Source organism: Triticum aestivum, chromosome 7B, assembly GCF_018294505.1.
Source record: "Triticum aestivum cultivar Chinese Spring chromosome 7B, IWGSC CS RefSeq v2.1, whole genome shotgun sequence".
In the NCBI taxonomy this organism is placed as follows: Eukaryota; Viridiplantae; Streptophyta; class Magnoliopsida; order Poales; family Poaceae; genus Triticum; species Triticum aestivum.
Genome location: NC_057813.1, coordinates 695,437,466 through 695,454,036, shown reverse-complemented (window position 1 = coordinate 695,454,036; position 16,571 = coordinate 695,437,466). Strand labels below are relative to the sequence as shown.

The following is a 16,571-nucleotide window of genomic DNA, read 5'->3' as shown; positions in this document are numbered from 1 at the left end:
ACTTTAAAAGTGCTTTTAGATAAACTATTTAAAATAAGGTGCTCCAAAAATCCACTCTTGAGAGAAGGTAGCGTAGCTCAGTGCGTCGGGAGGTAAAAAAAGTCGAACCAATCCAGCACCTGCACGGCCTGCCCCCATAGTCCTTGCCCTAAGGAGGAGGGCGGAGATGTTTTGGGTTTGCTGGGTGAGCCTCCGGCTACACGTACGTTCGATTGAGACGGGAGTTAGGATCATATCTCTTTCGCCTTGTACTTTTACATGAAATGCGAACGCAACAGAGAAAATGCTGGGAACTTATCGTGTCTGGACTCTGGACAGAATTGCTTCGCCTTCCCGTACCGTGCTATCCCGATCGGTGACGCTGGCTTTGATCCTCTGCCGAAAGTAAATAGCCAGCGACCGGCTAGCATTCAAAGATCAGGCGCGCAGCTGCGCATTCATTCAACTCCCAGCTCGCCTCTCCATCGCCGTGCACGTCGTCGACCTAGCTCGTCAGGCGGCTCATACACACATCAACCATTTCTAGCTAGCTACCACCACCCACCCCGCGCAGTCGACCGAACGGTCGGCCGGCCAGAGCGACCAGGGAGATCAATCGATGAGGCTGGAGAGGGTGGTGTTCGCGCTGAACGGGCGGCGGTATGAGGTGGCCGCCGGCGACGTCCACCCCGGGACCACGCTGCTCGAGTTCATCCGCACCCGGACGCCCTTCACCGGCACCAAGCTCGGCTGCGGCGAAGGTCAGCACGCTCGCTCGCTCTTGAATCTTGATCCACGATTCTCTTAGCTTTGCCAGCCAGCAAGCTCTTGGGACCTACGTGTGACTCCGCCAATTGCACTCCGTGAAGGGTGAAGCAGATATTTTCCTTCTTTTCTTGAGGGCCACATGGTTCGAGTGTGGTGCTCCGTGCTCTGGATCATGCGTACCATTGCTTTCCGTGATTTTTGCGTCGACATACATACGTTGCTGTCCGAGCGTACATCATTTGTTTTGATGATCCAGGGACGATCACTGTCCTGACAACTCCCGGTACAAGGAAATTAGTGTTCTTCGTCTGCTGGAGACCGATAGTCTGACTCTGAGACCATTATGTCGATCTAGTATATATCATTCTGCATATTGATCGCGATGTGTTATCATGTGGTCCACGAAATCACAGTCATCACAAACATGCACATATCGAAGATACTGGCTAATTTTCCCGAAAGAAAAATGATACACTGCCTAATCCATAATTCTTATAATTGGGAACCGAGGGAGTATGTTTCTTATGATTCTAATAGAGAGGATTGTACAATTTGCTGTCGTACCATCGGAGCTTTAATCTGATTCAGAATCATGACCTTATGACATGCATCCGTGCATCTGGATGTAAAGGGTGGCCGGAAATACCTACCAGATTGCAGTTTGTATTGTGGCTAGGACTCATCTAGATGTGACATAACTATGTCACATCTAAGTCACACAACATCAGAAAAAAATTTAAAAAAAACATTTTGTACAAATCTTGAAGCCCCTAATTATGTGATGAACTACTTAGATGTGACATCCTTAAAAAACATCTAGATGTGAATTAGTCATTCTGTTTGTATTTCGTATTCCTGATTTCTCTACGTGATTAATCTAGCTATGTACCTTACATGGAGTATAAATACAGAATGCAGACTTCGCATACTTGCGTGTCGGCAATCAACAGGGATGGAGCAAGTGTTCAAATGCAATTTAAGAGCTGAAAGCTAGCGCGGACGGCCTGGGACCTGAGTTAGCTAGCTTAGCAGACGTGACAGGGCATGCGGACTGGCGAAAAGCTAGCCACTGATAGCTAAGCAGATCGACCGATCGGTTCTGATCGTACTTGCAGTGACATTGATCTTCCTTGGAGTTTCCCTTTTGCCCGCCTCACACTTCAACCAGCTCACGTTCTTACCGTCCGGTCTACATCATACTCCCTCCGTAAAGAAATATAACGCTCTTATATTTCTTTACAGATGGAGTACTACTTTGCTTTTTCATCTGCCCTTGTCACAATCTCAGAGCTAATACCCACCGTTTTTCATCCTTCCCTGTCATCGTCCTTCACCCTGAGATCATACTGGTTACTGGGTGGTTGATCCATGGCTGTGCGTCCCTTTCTTAACCGATATCCTCCGGAATAGCGAAAGGGGGAGAGGAGATCATTGGTAGGGACTTCCTACCTTGTGCCGCGACGTGGCCTGGAGCGCCGTGAAGGCATCACTACCGTGTGTGCTATGTTCCGGCACCACATATCACATATGTCGTCGGTGGTAGTTTGAAAATTCGGACTCCGTGTACTCATCAACTCAATAATAATTTGCATTTTTAGTTCTCTACCCACAAGCTCTGAAGCTTTAACCGGAAAGATGCCGAGAGCTTTCAGCCATCTGATCTTTGTTTCCTTTGATCTAGACATCCATTCGGACTGGTCAAAATTACGGTCAAATTGCCCCCAAGAGCACTAGGTATTTGGTTGGGCTTCTTTCTGAATTTTGTACTTTGGCTAGGTGTTTTTGTTTTTGGTTTATACAAGCCAAAGTGCCAAAGTACGAAAGCCAAGAATAAGCCCAAAACAGAAGACAACCATGACTTCCCCCTTCTCTCCTCGTTCTACCTTAGCCTTAGCAAGGCTAGAGTTCCCACTTGGATCCCACCACCACCCTCCCGCTCGGGCACCGTCGTCGCAGCCACCTCCCCTACCCCCCCCCCCCCCCTCCCACCACCACCATTCTGGCATTTTCACGTCGTCTCTGAACCGCCACCTATAGGCATGGCCATCGATGAGTACACCACACTTCCGCAACCGCGAGGATGCACATATTTCTCTTCTATGCAAGCATGCAGAGACATAAGCATTTTTCTTTAGTACTCTTATTAGATGAACCATGTAGAGTTCTAGGATTTCAATAGAATGATTTATTACCAAAATTATAAATTAATGACTCAAAAGAGAATGATGTTTTTAGGGGAGAACACTAACTTCTATAGAGCCAGTAAGCGTTGACCGGGAAAAAACCATTATCACCGACTCGCCGGTGACCCGTCCGTGATTTTGCATTAGTGGTGACTACCTCGTCACTGATCGATCATTTGACCCATTGATGATTAGTCATTATTGACCGGTCGATCGGTCAGTGATGACTTATGAGAGGCGACAAGGCTATGTCACTACCAGGTGGCCTTGTATTACAGCTAGTCATTGGTGACTAGTGGTGGTGCATAGCAGTTGATGTTGCACTGCTACACAACTTATACACTCCTTATACAAGGAACATATAAAGATTGTATTTCATATGAGGTCACATACACACATAGATTTTATACTTTCATTGCACATACGCATACTCATCTCCGACATTCATAGCACATACACTTTGGGGCTTAAATAGCACATACACAATTGCAACACTGAAGTTCAAATGTCTCCCTCATACATCATAGTCGAAACACCATCGAAGTCCGAATATCTCCTTTTGTGATGTGGTTACCCTCTGCAATGCCATCTTCATGGTTGCACATCTCCTTCTCATGGCTACACATATCCTTCTCGTGGTCCCACCTATTGTCTTACGAGGAAAGGTGGTCTTGTCAGCTCCATCATTAGGCCTAGAATGTACAACCCCTGACTCACCCATCACCTATTTTCTCTTGATTGTTCTAGTCATTCTCTAGGTGGCGTTTTGATCGAGGGAGGTTAATTTTACTTGCTTGAGGTTGAGGGTTGAACTTTTTATATAGTGTGACTGAAATATAATATTGCATCACTGATTTGATATTTCAGTAACGATGGCGAGGTAGAATTGACATTCTTCTAATCTCCTTGTTAAAGTATAAAGGGCAAAATTAAGTTCTAGGTTGCAAGTATACTCCTCAATAGCACCATTAATGTATGAGAGTTATAAGTTGCTTTAGTTGTTACCCACATTATACCATATTTAGCTATTTAATCCACCTAGTTTTACCAAAGAATAGCTAAGCCCGAATATGTTGTTTTCAGGCATGGTATGCTACTTTATCTCCGACTGGACCATGTAATCGGAAACAATTCCTAATTAACAGTTGGTCACATTTATAGAGTTTGATAGGTGACAGAGACATATGATCAATAGAAGCGCATAATTGGACTAAACTATTGTTTAAAACTTGAGTAAATAAAATAGGTATATAGACAATATAAGGCTTTTCATCAACATTGAGATATAGAATTATTTTTTTGGCCAAACCTTGAGGTGTGCGAGCCATAGAATTCACACAAAACAAAAATTGCTCTCATGCGTGCGGTGCGCACAAAGAGCCATCACCGGGCATAAAAAAACCAGAAAGTATATAATTTGTTCCCATCAGTCAAGAAGACCTCTAATTTACGACCATTTCAATTAAATGTGCATATGTTTCTTATTTAGTTTACTTAATAGAGAAGACCAAGAGTGGGTAGTATCTTTCAAGATCAAACGAGAAGGGGAAATATTGTGAGATGGAAGGAAAGAATGTGTAGGGCCTCTTTAGTAGAAGAAAATGCCAACCATAATGTTTGAGGACGAATTTTCTCCAAACGATCTGAATTCCATCTTTTCTTAAGGACCGGTTCTGAAAAATGTGAACTCGTAAGGATAATGATAATCTCAATAATGTTTGTGCGATCATGCTTGTTACTTAAATTTTGGTTTGAGAGAAGAACAAATGATACTAGATGAATTGGAGAACACTAGTTGCAAACATTGTGAAGGGGCAAATGTTGTGCTAGTGAGCCCACATGAATTGTAAAGCCGATGTGATGGTTTGTCGGCACTACATTTTCCAAAATAGGGAAGCGACACTTACTTTGAAAGGAGCGAACGGCAAACCTTAGCAAATACACACAGCAATCACGCCCCTCTCCCCCCGCAATCTCTCCCTTGCTGGTGCAGCGGCGCTAGCTGCCTTCCGTCAAAGCTAATTATCTCAATCCAGGTTGCATTGTAGTAAATGACCTTCTTTCTTAGAGACCTAGGTTTATCGAATCAGGAAGAGGTAGAGGGCACTTCTAGCAAGCACATGTTATCACGTATCATTCTTGTCTCCAGGCAGGTACACTTCAATGCTAGCTCAGTGTGCAAATACAGACAACAATCGAGAGCGGTTTTAAACAATATTTAAAAATAGGCCAGAGTTGATGATTCACTAGTAAGATAGATAAGATTGGTGTGATGAATTAAAAATAATAAACTTATAACTAGATAAGTGGGTGACCTGCTGGTTCAAGTCCACGCCCAGTTGTGCCAGAATAAAGAATAGAAGAAGCATCTGACTCTTTCTTGCATACTCCTCTTGACTTTGGGGGATAAAGCTAAGCCTTTTTTAGCAGGGGACTATAGCTAAGTGGTAGAGCTATGCTCTTGCAATTGGTCCATTGTGATTACAGGTTGATTATCTAGTTATCCAGGCGGCAATGATAGTATCTTGTACTTGAACTAATGTCTCACTATTTCTAATTAATGGAGAAGAGAACTGAAACATGCCACTGAAAGAATCTACCGAGACAAAAACATGAGATGCAGAAGGTATGAGAAGGTAAGATAAGCAGTTGGTCAGGTCTTGGATTGATCATACATGGACAATAGTTGGAGTCGGCAGCTCCCCTAGGCTTCCCTCAGCTGGGATCCCCGGGGAAGAGGGTCAATTGGGCCCTTGAGAATAACTTGATCTACCATCTCTCTTCAACCCTTTGGGCGAAATGTAGCAAAAGGAAGGAAAATTCATGGACCAACACCAATGTCTCCACTACAGTGAATCCTAGGACCGAGAGGTGAGAAGACAAAACTTGTTGTAGAAACATAATAAAAGGAAGTCATATCGTGATCCCATAGGTAGATTTACACGGGACATGAGGCTATGCCTTGGCCCTCAGCCCATGAGGACTACTCACACTTTAGCCTTGACTGATAGGGTGACAATGTATATCGCCAACCGTCCTGTCGTGTAGGCCACGCCATGTAATTGTGTTCGTGGTCTGTTCACGAACCACCTATATGACTCTTTTCTTCTTATATCAATGCAATGATATGCAAGCCTTTTGCGTATTTGAGAAAAAAGAGGACTACTCACACGTCGCAATCAAACCACATACAAGAGACATCAAAGAGGATTTCACTTGGAATGATTAACTATCTACAATATCGATGATTGTGATGAAATCTCAAGTACAAGTATAATCTAATGGGAGATGAAGATGGTGGTTGTTGCTAGGAGATGACGGGTATGAAGGAAGTGGAGGAGAAGTTGCGAAGACATTGATCCGGAGTCCTCCCTCTCCTTCTCCATTTCCTTTGACGAGTGCAGAGGTCTGGAATAGGGTTTCAAGGGTGAGGCGTCATGAATTGGACTTCAGGCCTAACAGAGAAGTACCTTGGGTTGACTTCCCGAGGTTGATTCTATGTGGTCCGATTGCTGGTACGAGGGCGCCATCTCGTACCACATGGCATCTTCACTCATGGAGTGACCTTGGTGACCTCCTTTATATGGAAATGACCCTCTCTTTCAGTACTTTCAGATTATGTCTTCATTTCCTCCAGATTGCATCTATATCCGCAACAAAACATTAAGACAAGTAGATTGCATATCTTTGCAGTTATTAATGATTAGTAGGCAATTTGATGTGATAGTCAAAGAGAATATGAAGCTTAAACTTGGGAAATAGTGAGTGTAAAATTCACCCATCAAAAGTTGGAGGGCATGGTCAGGTGCTTCTTGAGCTAAATGGTGGCACCAATGCGCAAAGGTTTGTGTCTCAGTGGTGGGACCATTGAATCTCGCAACAACGCATCGGCGGTGACGGTTGGTCAGCGCATGATTTGCGTCCCCATGCGTGGTTTTACTGGGTGGCAGCGTGGAAGTTCTTGATGAGCCACATACAGCCCTCCAGATTCGACTAAGGGCCAATCCTTGAGGCCCACAGTTGCCCAACCCTAGATCCAGCCTCACCAGTCGTGTCGTATCTGGTCTGAGCATGCCCCTACCTCAATGCCGCGGAGGAGGAAGTCGACCCGCACAGTCTGAAGCCGCCACATTGCCAGATCCGGACGCCATCACCCCGAGCACGTCAGGTCCCACATGATGCACATCCACTAATCAAACGTTTCGTGCCCACATGAGTACTACCGTGGCCATGCGCCGCCATGCCCCGCACGCCGCACCATGCCTCCGCCCAACCAATTTGTCCTGCGCCACCACCTGCCACGAGAAGGGGAGAGAGAACCCCGTCGACGCCATTCGGGCTTCGCCTGGTCACGCCCTCTAGCAGCAATGAGGGGGAGAATGATGCGGGGGAGGGAAGCAGCGAAACAAGGAGAACGGCACATATGCGGGTTTTTTTCAGACTTACTCTCGTTTCCACTATTGAACATTCAGTCATGTTTCACAAATCATCTACAAACTATGCGTAGCTTAGATGATCGACCATCTTTCATTGCAAAGACCAAACTCCAAATTTCTTTCTACGGGTCTAAAAAAACTTATGAATCTTTAGATAAGCTTTTAGAAAACTGAACCAAGCTGCATAAAGCAATAGGAGATTTCACGGAATCCATTCAATGCAGACAGATTCAGAGTGGGCATTTTTCGCAATAGTTCTCAAACATTTGACAGATCCAGAGTACCACCATCCATCGACACGGCAGCCGGCGACGAGCTCCAGCTCCCTCTCGGGGACGCGCGCCCGGACGACGGCGTCGACGGTGGGTGGCGATGGCGTCGTCGAGGACGCCGAATCCGGCCTCCGGGACGACAGATCCATCACGCCGCCACCTAGCTCCGCCAGGTTTGCCAAGGAAGGAAGGATGCTCTGCATCTCCATCTCTCTCGCTCGCTCCGCCGCCAATCCCCCGTCCGCTCCGCCGGTTCCTTGGTCAGCATCGAGCCCCTCCTCCGCCCGGCCCGCTCCTTGTTCTCCCCCGGAGCCCCAGAGCCCCAAACCCTCGAAGCTCTGTTACTTCCACAACTTCACACTGAGGTAAACTGCAAATATGTCCTGCGATTAAGAGCACGAGCGAGTAACATTTAACCACGTAAGCGGGTGGGTACTTTTGCACTTGTACATGACAGCGTTTCGATCACCAGAGATATACGCGAATTCGGCTTGATTTTGTATTTCTTTGTGGATTTCACCAGCTCGATGCAGCATAGTATTCGAACATCAAAGTATATATGTCATGGTGACCATGTTTCCAACATATAAACTTCGTCGATGCGGATGCGGTAGTGCTAAAGCTTATATGCAGAAATCTTGTTAAGAACCTGGTTATATGAGGGTTATATATATATATTATCATACCGCCCGCGGTTTGTGCATCGACATTCATTGTGTACTTTGTATCCGTATATGCTTCAATGTTGTTCTTTTTTTAGATACAAGTTCAGAGTTTGAACTAAGTATCCAAACCAAATTGAGATAAATATATACATAAACAGCGGTAAATTTGGTTATATTTGTTCAGTTCTCAGGCAAGTTCTAGTCCTTTCCGTTTGGCCGGTCCCTCCAGATCCATGATAAGAGAGAGAGGACATACTGGCATGTTATGTTCATTCTTCTCAAAAGAGGCGGATATAGCGTGCCATGACTAACTATATAAGTGTGCTCTATTGCAGGTGGATGTGGAGCTTGTGTAGTCCTTATAGCAACCTATGATCCAACAAAAGACGCCGTAACTGAATTCTCTGCCAGTTCATGCCTGACCCTGCTCTACAACATAAATCTCTGCTCAGTCATCACCACCGAAGGCCTGGGAAATACACAAGATGGCTTCCATTCTATTCAGAAAAGAATGTCCGGGTTCCATGCTTCTCAGTGCGGCTTCTGCACTCCCGGCATGTGCATGTCTATTTTCACTTCTCTTGCCAATGCTGACAAATCCAAGAGGCCCGAACCACGAAAGGGCTTCTCAAAGTTGACGGTATCTGAAGCAGAAAGGGCTTTCTCAGGCAACATGTGTAGATGTACCGGCTACCGACCGATTGTCGATGCGTGCAAAAGTTTTGCTTCAGATGTTGACCTGGAGGATTTGGGCCTCAATATATTCTGGAAGAAAGGTGATAAGGGCTCTGACGTTAGCAAGTTGCCAGCTTACACTCTTGGCGGTGGAGTCTGCACTTTCCCAGACTTCCTGAAATCCGAGATAAAATCTTCGCTCCTTCATCTAACTGATGTTTCGGATGTCACGGTCTCCGGGGTGGATTGGTATCATCCTAAAAGCATCGGGCAGTATTATGACTTGTTGAACTCTGGCATTTTTAGTGACTGCACAGTTAAAGTGGTTGTGGGGAACACAAGTGCTGGTGTAAAGGGATATAAGGATCGGGATCTATATAACAAATATATTGACATAGGTGGCATTCCTGAACTTTCAGTTATTTGGGAGAAAGATAGTGGCATTGAAATTGGGGCAGCTACACCAATTTCTAAAACTATCGACATACTCGAGCAAGAAGCCGGATCTATATTATGTCCAAATGGAAGTGTGGTTTTCAGAAAACTTGCCGAGCACATGAGCAAGGTGGCCACACCATTTGTCCGCAACACAGCAAGCCTTGGTGGGAACATAATTCTAGCACAGAAATACCCGTTTCCTTCGGACATCGCGACCATACTTCTTGGTGCTGCTTCAACTGTTCGTCTTCAGGTTTATTCAGAAACACTAGAAGTAACTTTTGAAGAGTTTCTGGAGAAGCCTCCTCTTGATCCCAGTACATTGCTCCTGAGCGTATTTATTCCAAATTGGGCTTCAGATTCTCAAAAAGAAAGTAATGTGATCTTAGAAACTTACCGAGCGGCACCGCGCCCTCTTGGCAATGCTGTTTCATATATTAACTCTGCTATGCTGGGCCATGTCTCCCTGAATGAACCATCTGGTGATCTTGTGTTGAGTAACCTACACATGGCCTTTGGTGCCTATGGGACAGAACATGCTATTAGAGCAACAAAAGTTGAACAACACCTAACCGGAAAAGTACTCACTCCATCTGTTGTGCTTGAAGCAGTTCAGCTCCTTAGAGAAACAATTGTACCAATGGAAGGAACATCACATCCTGAATACAGAGTCAGTGTGGCTGTTGGATTTCTCTTCAGTTACTTGTCTCCATTTGCTAAAGGAATCAAAGGGCCTGGAAAAACTCTGAATATTAGTTCTGCTGGTTCTTTAGATACAGATGATATTTGTAACCTTCCGTTGTCTTCACGTCGAGAAACAATTTCCATTGATGAATATAAACCAGTTGGTGAGCCGATTAAGAAATATGCAGTTGAGCTTCAAGCATCCGGTATGTGGTTGTCTCACACCATCCGAATTCTTAATGGGATCTAGAAGTTTCCTTCCTCGCTAAATTATCCTTCCTTTAGGATTAGCTACAAACTGATATAATTTCTTTTCTGTACTGCAGGGGAGGCAGTATATGTAGATGATATTCCTGCTCCAAAAAATTGCCTTTACGGAGAGTTTATTTACAGCACACAATCTCTTGCACATGTCAAGAATATCAAGTTCAAGGCTTCTTTAGCATCAGAGAAGATCCTCACCTTTGTTTCTGCAAATGACATTCCAAGTGGAGGGCAAAATATTGGATCAAGCTTGATGTTTGGGGACGAACCACTTTTTGGTGCTCCAGTTGTTGAGTACGCTGGACAAGCTCTTGGTGTCGTGGTACTTATCTTTCATATTTTAATGTTCACTCAACAATAAAATTTTCTTGTATAATAAAGGCAATTCATAAATGGATTTTTCTTCATTATTCTTCTTTGAGAAAAAGGTTCCTGAATGGTATGGAATAAGAAAAATTTAATGAGGGGCAAATCTGTAAAAATTAAAATAATGACACCTTAATTTCACAAATTTGTTTGTCCAAAAAATTATATTTATTTATTTATTTATATTTAGATCTATCTAAAAATTTACTTGTAAAATTCCCTAAGAAACCACCTATTAGATTGGGTTAAATAAACGCCTACAGAAATTTTCTGTAGTAGGAGCACCTATATCTCTGTTTGTTTCACAAGATTGCTTATTGAAACTCAATGAAAGTGGATATGCCAAAAATATATTGTGTTGATGTTACATTTTCTCCGGGTATGATTGTATTTAGTTCTAAGCAGTAAACACAGAGGGTGACTGTATTGAATTAAACTAATTGATTAGTGCAAATTTGCCCCTAATTACAAGTGAGCATTAGCTACTTATCTTTTGCTCTAAGAACAAAAGTATATATTCTGTATTTCTTCAATAATGATGTCACTAAAATGTGGACTTCACTTCAGATTGCAGAAACTCAGAGATACGCCAACTTGGCAGGAAAACAGGTTGTTGTTGAATATGACACAAAAGATTTGAAGCCACCAATCTTAACTGTAGAACAAGCTGTACAAAACAACAGCTACTTCGAAGTTCCTCCTAAGATGTATCCAAAACAAGTCGGAGATTTTTGCAAGGGCATGGCAGAAGCTGATCACAAGATCCTCTCAACAGAAGTATGTTAATTCAAAATACTGTGAGACCTTTTCCATTCTAACATCTCACTTGCATTACTCAAAAATTAATAGAACTTTTTATACTTAACATGCATTACTCAAAATTTAATGGAACTTTTCATACTTACCAATACAAACTTCTAAACTTTATTTTTGATAGTATCTATTTTCAACTGAACCATATGCATTTGGCATTACTATGTTATATTGATACAAAAGGATAACATCAAATTTGAGCAAACACAATTATATTTAGGCCAGCCAAAATTGATGATACTATCCTAGTGGACGCCACTTTCTATTTCATATATAACTTTACAATCACTATCATTTAATTAATTTGGGGTCTTGAAGCAGCACAAAGGTTGTCGAGGAGCAACTCCACCTTGCTGCTACAATGCGCACAGCACAAGTGTTGAAGGAACAACTTCAACGTGTTGTGCTAGATATCGCTCTAGAGGCGGGGATAGGGCCGATAGGGCAGCAGGAGTTCAATCCAAAACTCCTAGAGCACAAGACCTAGTCCAAGATCTTACATGAGAACACCCAGTTCTATTATAGGTAGTGGGGTACAGAGGCGAAAGTGCTCTTGTGAGCTCGAGCTCACATGCACCCTTTGCTATAGTAAAATCGAAAAAATATTTAAAAATTTCAAAAAAAACTGAATTTTTTTTACAACAAACATTGATGCCTCGTGAAAAAATTCATGACAAAATGACATTCATGCAGGTTTCGTTGAAAAAACAAAATCGATGCTCCAAAATGCTTCCAAAAACAGTTTTTTCGAGCATGATTTTGTCTTTTTTGCTGAGGCCTCCACAAATGTCATTTCATCACGAAAATTGGCACGCATGTGTAACACACATCAATGTTTATTGCCAAAAGAATTCAGATTTTTTTAAACTTTAAAAAAAATCAATTTTACTGTAGCAAAGGATGCATGTGAGCTCAACCTCACATACTCCATGTCCGGTACAGAGGCTGGTCACGAACTAAGAGTTGAGGACCTCTATTTATACTGCTTTGAGAAGCCTTCACATCTCACTTCTATTTATAGTTGGGACACTCTAGAAAACATTACCTAATATTCATCATTATACTCATAGCTACTCATAACTAGAAGACTCTAGAAAATTGTAGCTAGGTTAAAGGAAAGAAAGGAAATACCACACTAGAGTAGAAATATTTAAAAGTAGCCAAACAGATTTGATATATGACTTTATTTTTCTTTTCCTCATCTATTGTTCCTCATCAGGTCTGGTATGGTGTTTGTAGTTAATCTGGTGATTGAATCTTTTTTTATAGTTACCATTTAATTTTCACACTAACATACTAACTGCATGAAAGTTTGTATTGTTGTGATGCAACTTTGTCAAAGTATATGTATACCTTCAATGATCACAGGTGAAACTTGCCTCTCAATACTACTTCTACATGGAAACACAAACGACTCTAGCAATTCCAGATGAAGATAACACCATGGTGGTCTACATTTCATCACAATACCCTGAGGTTGCACAGAGTTCAATAGCCAAGTGTCTCGGCATTCCGTTCAGCAGCGTGCGTGTCATTACAAGAAGGGTTGGAGGAGGCTTTGGTGGGAAGGCATTCAGATCATGCAATGTAAGTAGGAATCTAATAAGTTTAAACAACAGTCCGACAAAAGCGGCAAAACAAATTCATAGCCCATGCAGCACAACTGAAAGAATCTAACAAGTACTCCCTCCGTCCGGAACATCCATTTGGGCATCAACTAATTCCGGATGGAGGTAGTATCTTTATATGAATAAATGTTTTTTTTTTACTTCTAGTATATACCTTCAACGAACATGAGTGTATGACAGGCTTCACATTAGATGAGTTCACGATGCAACATCTAATCTGCTAATGTTTGTACAACTAACATTCCTTGTTTTCTGGTGATAGCTTTTAACATAAGTTTGGCCATTTTACCGTTCATTCAAGAAAGCAAAAGACATTAACCATTTCAGCTGTGTTGTGCTCACTTATCCAACAATTTATGTTTTTGTAGGTAGCAACGGCAGCTGCACTCTGTGCATTCAAGTTACGTCGTCCTGTGCGGATGTATCTCAACCGCAGTACTGACATGATCATGATAGGGGTCGGCACCCCATAAAAGCATTCTACTCTGTTGGTTTCAAGTCTGATGGGAGAATCACAGCCTTGCACCTAGACATACTAATCAACGCTGGAATTTCTCCAGATGCTAGCCCCATAATGCCAGACACCATCATTTCAGGTCTGAAGAAATACAACTGGGGTGCTCTCTCGTTCGACATCAAGCTCTGTAAAACAAACAACACATCCAAGTCAGTAATGCGTGCTCCTGGAGATGCTCAGGGATCTTTTATCGCTGAAGCTATCATCGAGCATGTCGCTTCGGTGCTGTCACTCGATGCTAATAGTGTCAGGCAGAAGAATTTCCACACCTATGACAGCCTTGTGTTGTTCTATCCAGAAAGCATGGACGAAGCTTCTACGTACACATTGCATTCTATCTTTGATAGGTTGCTCACCACATCGAGCTACCTGCATCGAGCCGAATCCAGCAGGCAGTTCAACAGCTGCAGCAAGTGGCGGAAGCGGGGTATCTCTTGCGTGCCCCTCGTATTCAAGGTGGCGCCACGGCCAGCTCCTGGAAGAGTTTCTGTGCTCAACGATGGTTTCATTGTGGTTGAGGTTGGAGGCATTGAGATTGGGCAAGGGCTGTGGACCAAAGTACAGCAAATGACAGCTTTCGCTTTGGGACAGCTGTGGTCTGATGGATGTGAATCCCTTCTTGATAGAGTGCGTGTTCTTCAGGCTGATACTCTGAACTTGATCCAAGGTGGGCTCACCGCCGGCAGCACTTCGTCTGAATCTAACTGTGCAGCAACCCTTGAGGCCTGCAACATGCTGGTTGACAGACTAAAGCCAGTCATGGAGAAGCTCAAGCAGCAACCCGACGGTGTTGTTTCATGGGATGCTTTGATTGCTCAGGTTCTTTTCTATTTCCCTCTGGTTTTTTATTCTATATGGGAGTAAAACATTTGTGTATGGAAATTGTTATTTTTATGTGTGCTAACGGTTAACCGTTGTATGATTTAATGTTGCCAAACAGGCCGTTAAGGATAATGTTAATTTGTCCTCAAGTACATATTGGGTACCTAGCCAAGAATCCAGTACCTATCTGAACTACGGAGCTGGTATAAGTGAGGTACAAAAATATTCTGCTAAATGTCAATCAGACTAACATAGTTCAATAGTTACTGGATGTTCTACATATGGATGATATTGTAATTCTTTTCTGATTTGCTTTTCACTTTTTACTAAAAATCCAGGTAGAGATTGATCTTCTTACAGGAGTCATTACTTTACTACGGAGCGACCTTGTGTATGACTGTGGAAAGAGTTTGAACCCTGCAGTGGACTTGGGCCAGGTTTGAGATATTTTGCACTGTCCTATACTCTTTTTTACCATTGTGTAGTAAACATGAATATTATTTCACAAAGCCTTGCTTTGCAATAGAGTGAGATTAAGTACACTAGAGTTCTTATCAGAACTTCTCCACATTCATATCTGATATCTAGCATTCATCTTACAGATTGAAGGCTCCTTCATACAAGGAATTGGTTTCTTCATAAACGAAGAACATGAAACAAATGCTGATGGACTAGTCGTGAGCGACAGCACATGGGTCTACAAGATCCCGAGTGTCGACACCATCCCAAAGCAATTCAATGCCGAGGTGCTCAACACTGGGTACCATAAGAATCGTGTGCTCTCGTCGAAAGGTACGGGTGTGATTTCCCTAGAGCAATATGGATACAATCTATTTTATTTTCCAGCTGGAAATTATCATTAGTTAAAAAGTGGTGCCTCTACCAGCCTCTGGGGAACCTGCCCTGGTTCTCGCAGCATCCGTCCATTGTGCAGTGAGAGAAGCCATCCGGGCAGCGAGGAAGGAGTTTGGAAGCTCAGAGATCGCGTTCCAGCTTGACGTCCCTGCGCCAATGACGTGTGTGAAGGAAATGTGTGGTTTGGACATCGTGGATAAGCACCTGGAAAGCCTATCTGAACATCAGTCTTGAGCTGCAGCATGATGCAAGATTACGATGCTGTCAACCGGAAGGAGCGGTATGGCATGATCATGTTGTGCAACATCGAATGGTAAATTGCCAAATTGCCGGCATGATGTTTGAAATGTTTGTAATTTTTCAGTCCTGTGTTTGCATGCTTTTCGAATAATTCTGGGTTGAGATTTGTGTTTGTAATTCCTGAACCTGGAGGCAGGTGTGCTTTTTAAAGTGTAATTAAGAAAAAGGGTTTTCCCCCACTTTATATTATAAAGCATCCAACACCGATACAACTGAGATCCGATACAAACACACACCACCACGACACACACCATGCACCCATGGCAAGAACACACACTCAGGGCGAGATACAAGGGTGTCGGGCACCGACACACCACTCCAACGAACTACAAAGCACACTAAAGATGAGTAAAGAGGCATCGCCTTGAGCCGACAGAGATCACCATGAGAAATCACCGAGGAGAGGTGAGACGACCGACGACAGAGCAAGGACTCCAAAACGGTGCCTCCAATAAGGGTACGACCATAGCCGCCACCGTCCGATCACGCAGATCAGGCTTTCACCCGGAGTAAACCGACGGGAAAGGAAGCACCGCGACGGAGCCTGCAGGGAGGAAACGACGTCCGCGGATGCCGCCACTGTCGGCAGTACGAGGACTTGGCAAGTGATGTACCCCGGTGCACCAACCCATCGGCATCACCTGCTCTGGCAATCACCCACATCCATGCCACCCGCGCGGCCATGTCTGCTCGCCCGCACCCGAGTTGCGCAATCTGCCCAAGATGCACGCATCTCTCACCGCGAGGGCAGCCGCCCAGCATCCAGACCGTCCCGGCACTCTCAAAGGAGACGGCTTTGGACGGAGCCAACTCCCACCATCGCCGCAACCTGAAAACCGTCCCGCCTCGGACATCGCATGGGACAACAGCCACGAAGCCTCAGGCCGGGGAAAGGGGAAGGGGAGG

At 43.8% G+C, this 16,571-nt stretch overlaps 1 pseudogene; it reads left to right on the top strand.

Annotated features, from left to right (window-relative positions):
- Window positions 1-433: 433 nt before the first annotated feature.
- Window positions 434-15,873, top strand: LOC123157948 (putative aldehyde oxidase-like protein; annotated as a pseudogene).
- The last annotated feature ends 698 nt before the right edge of the window (window positions 15,874-16,571 follow it).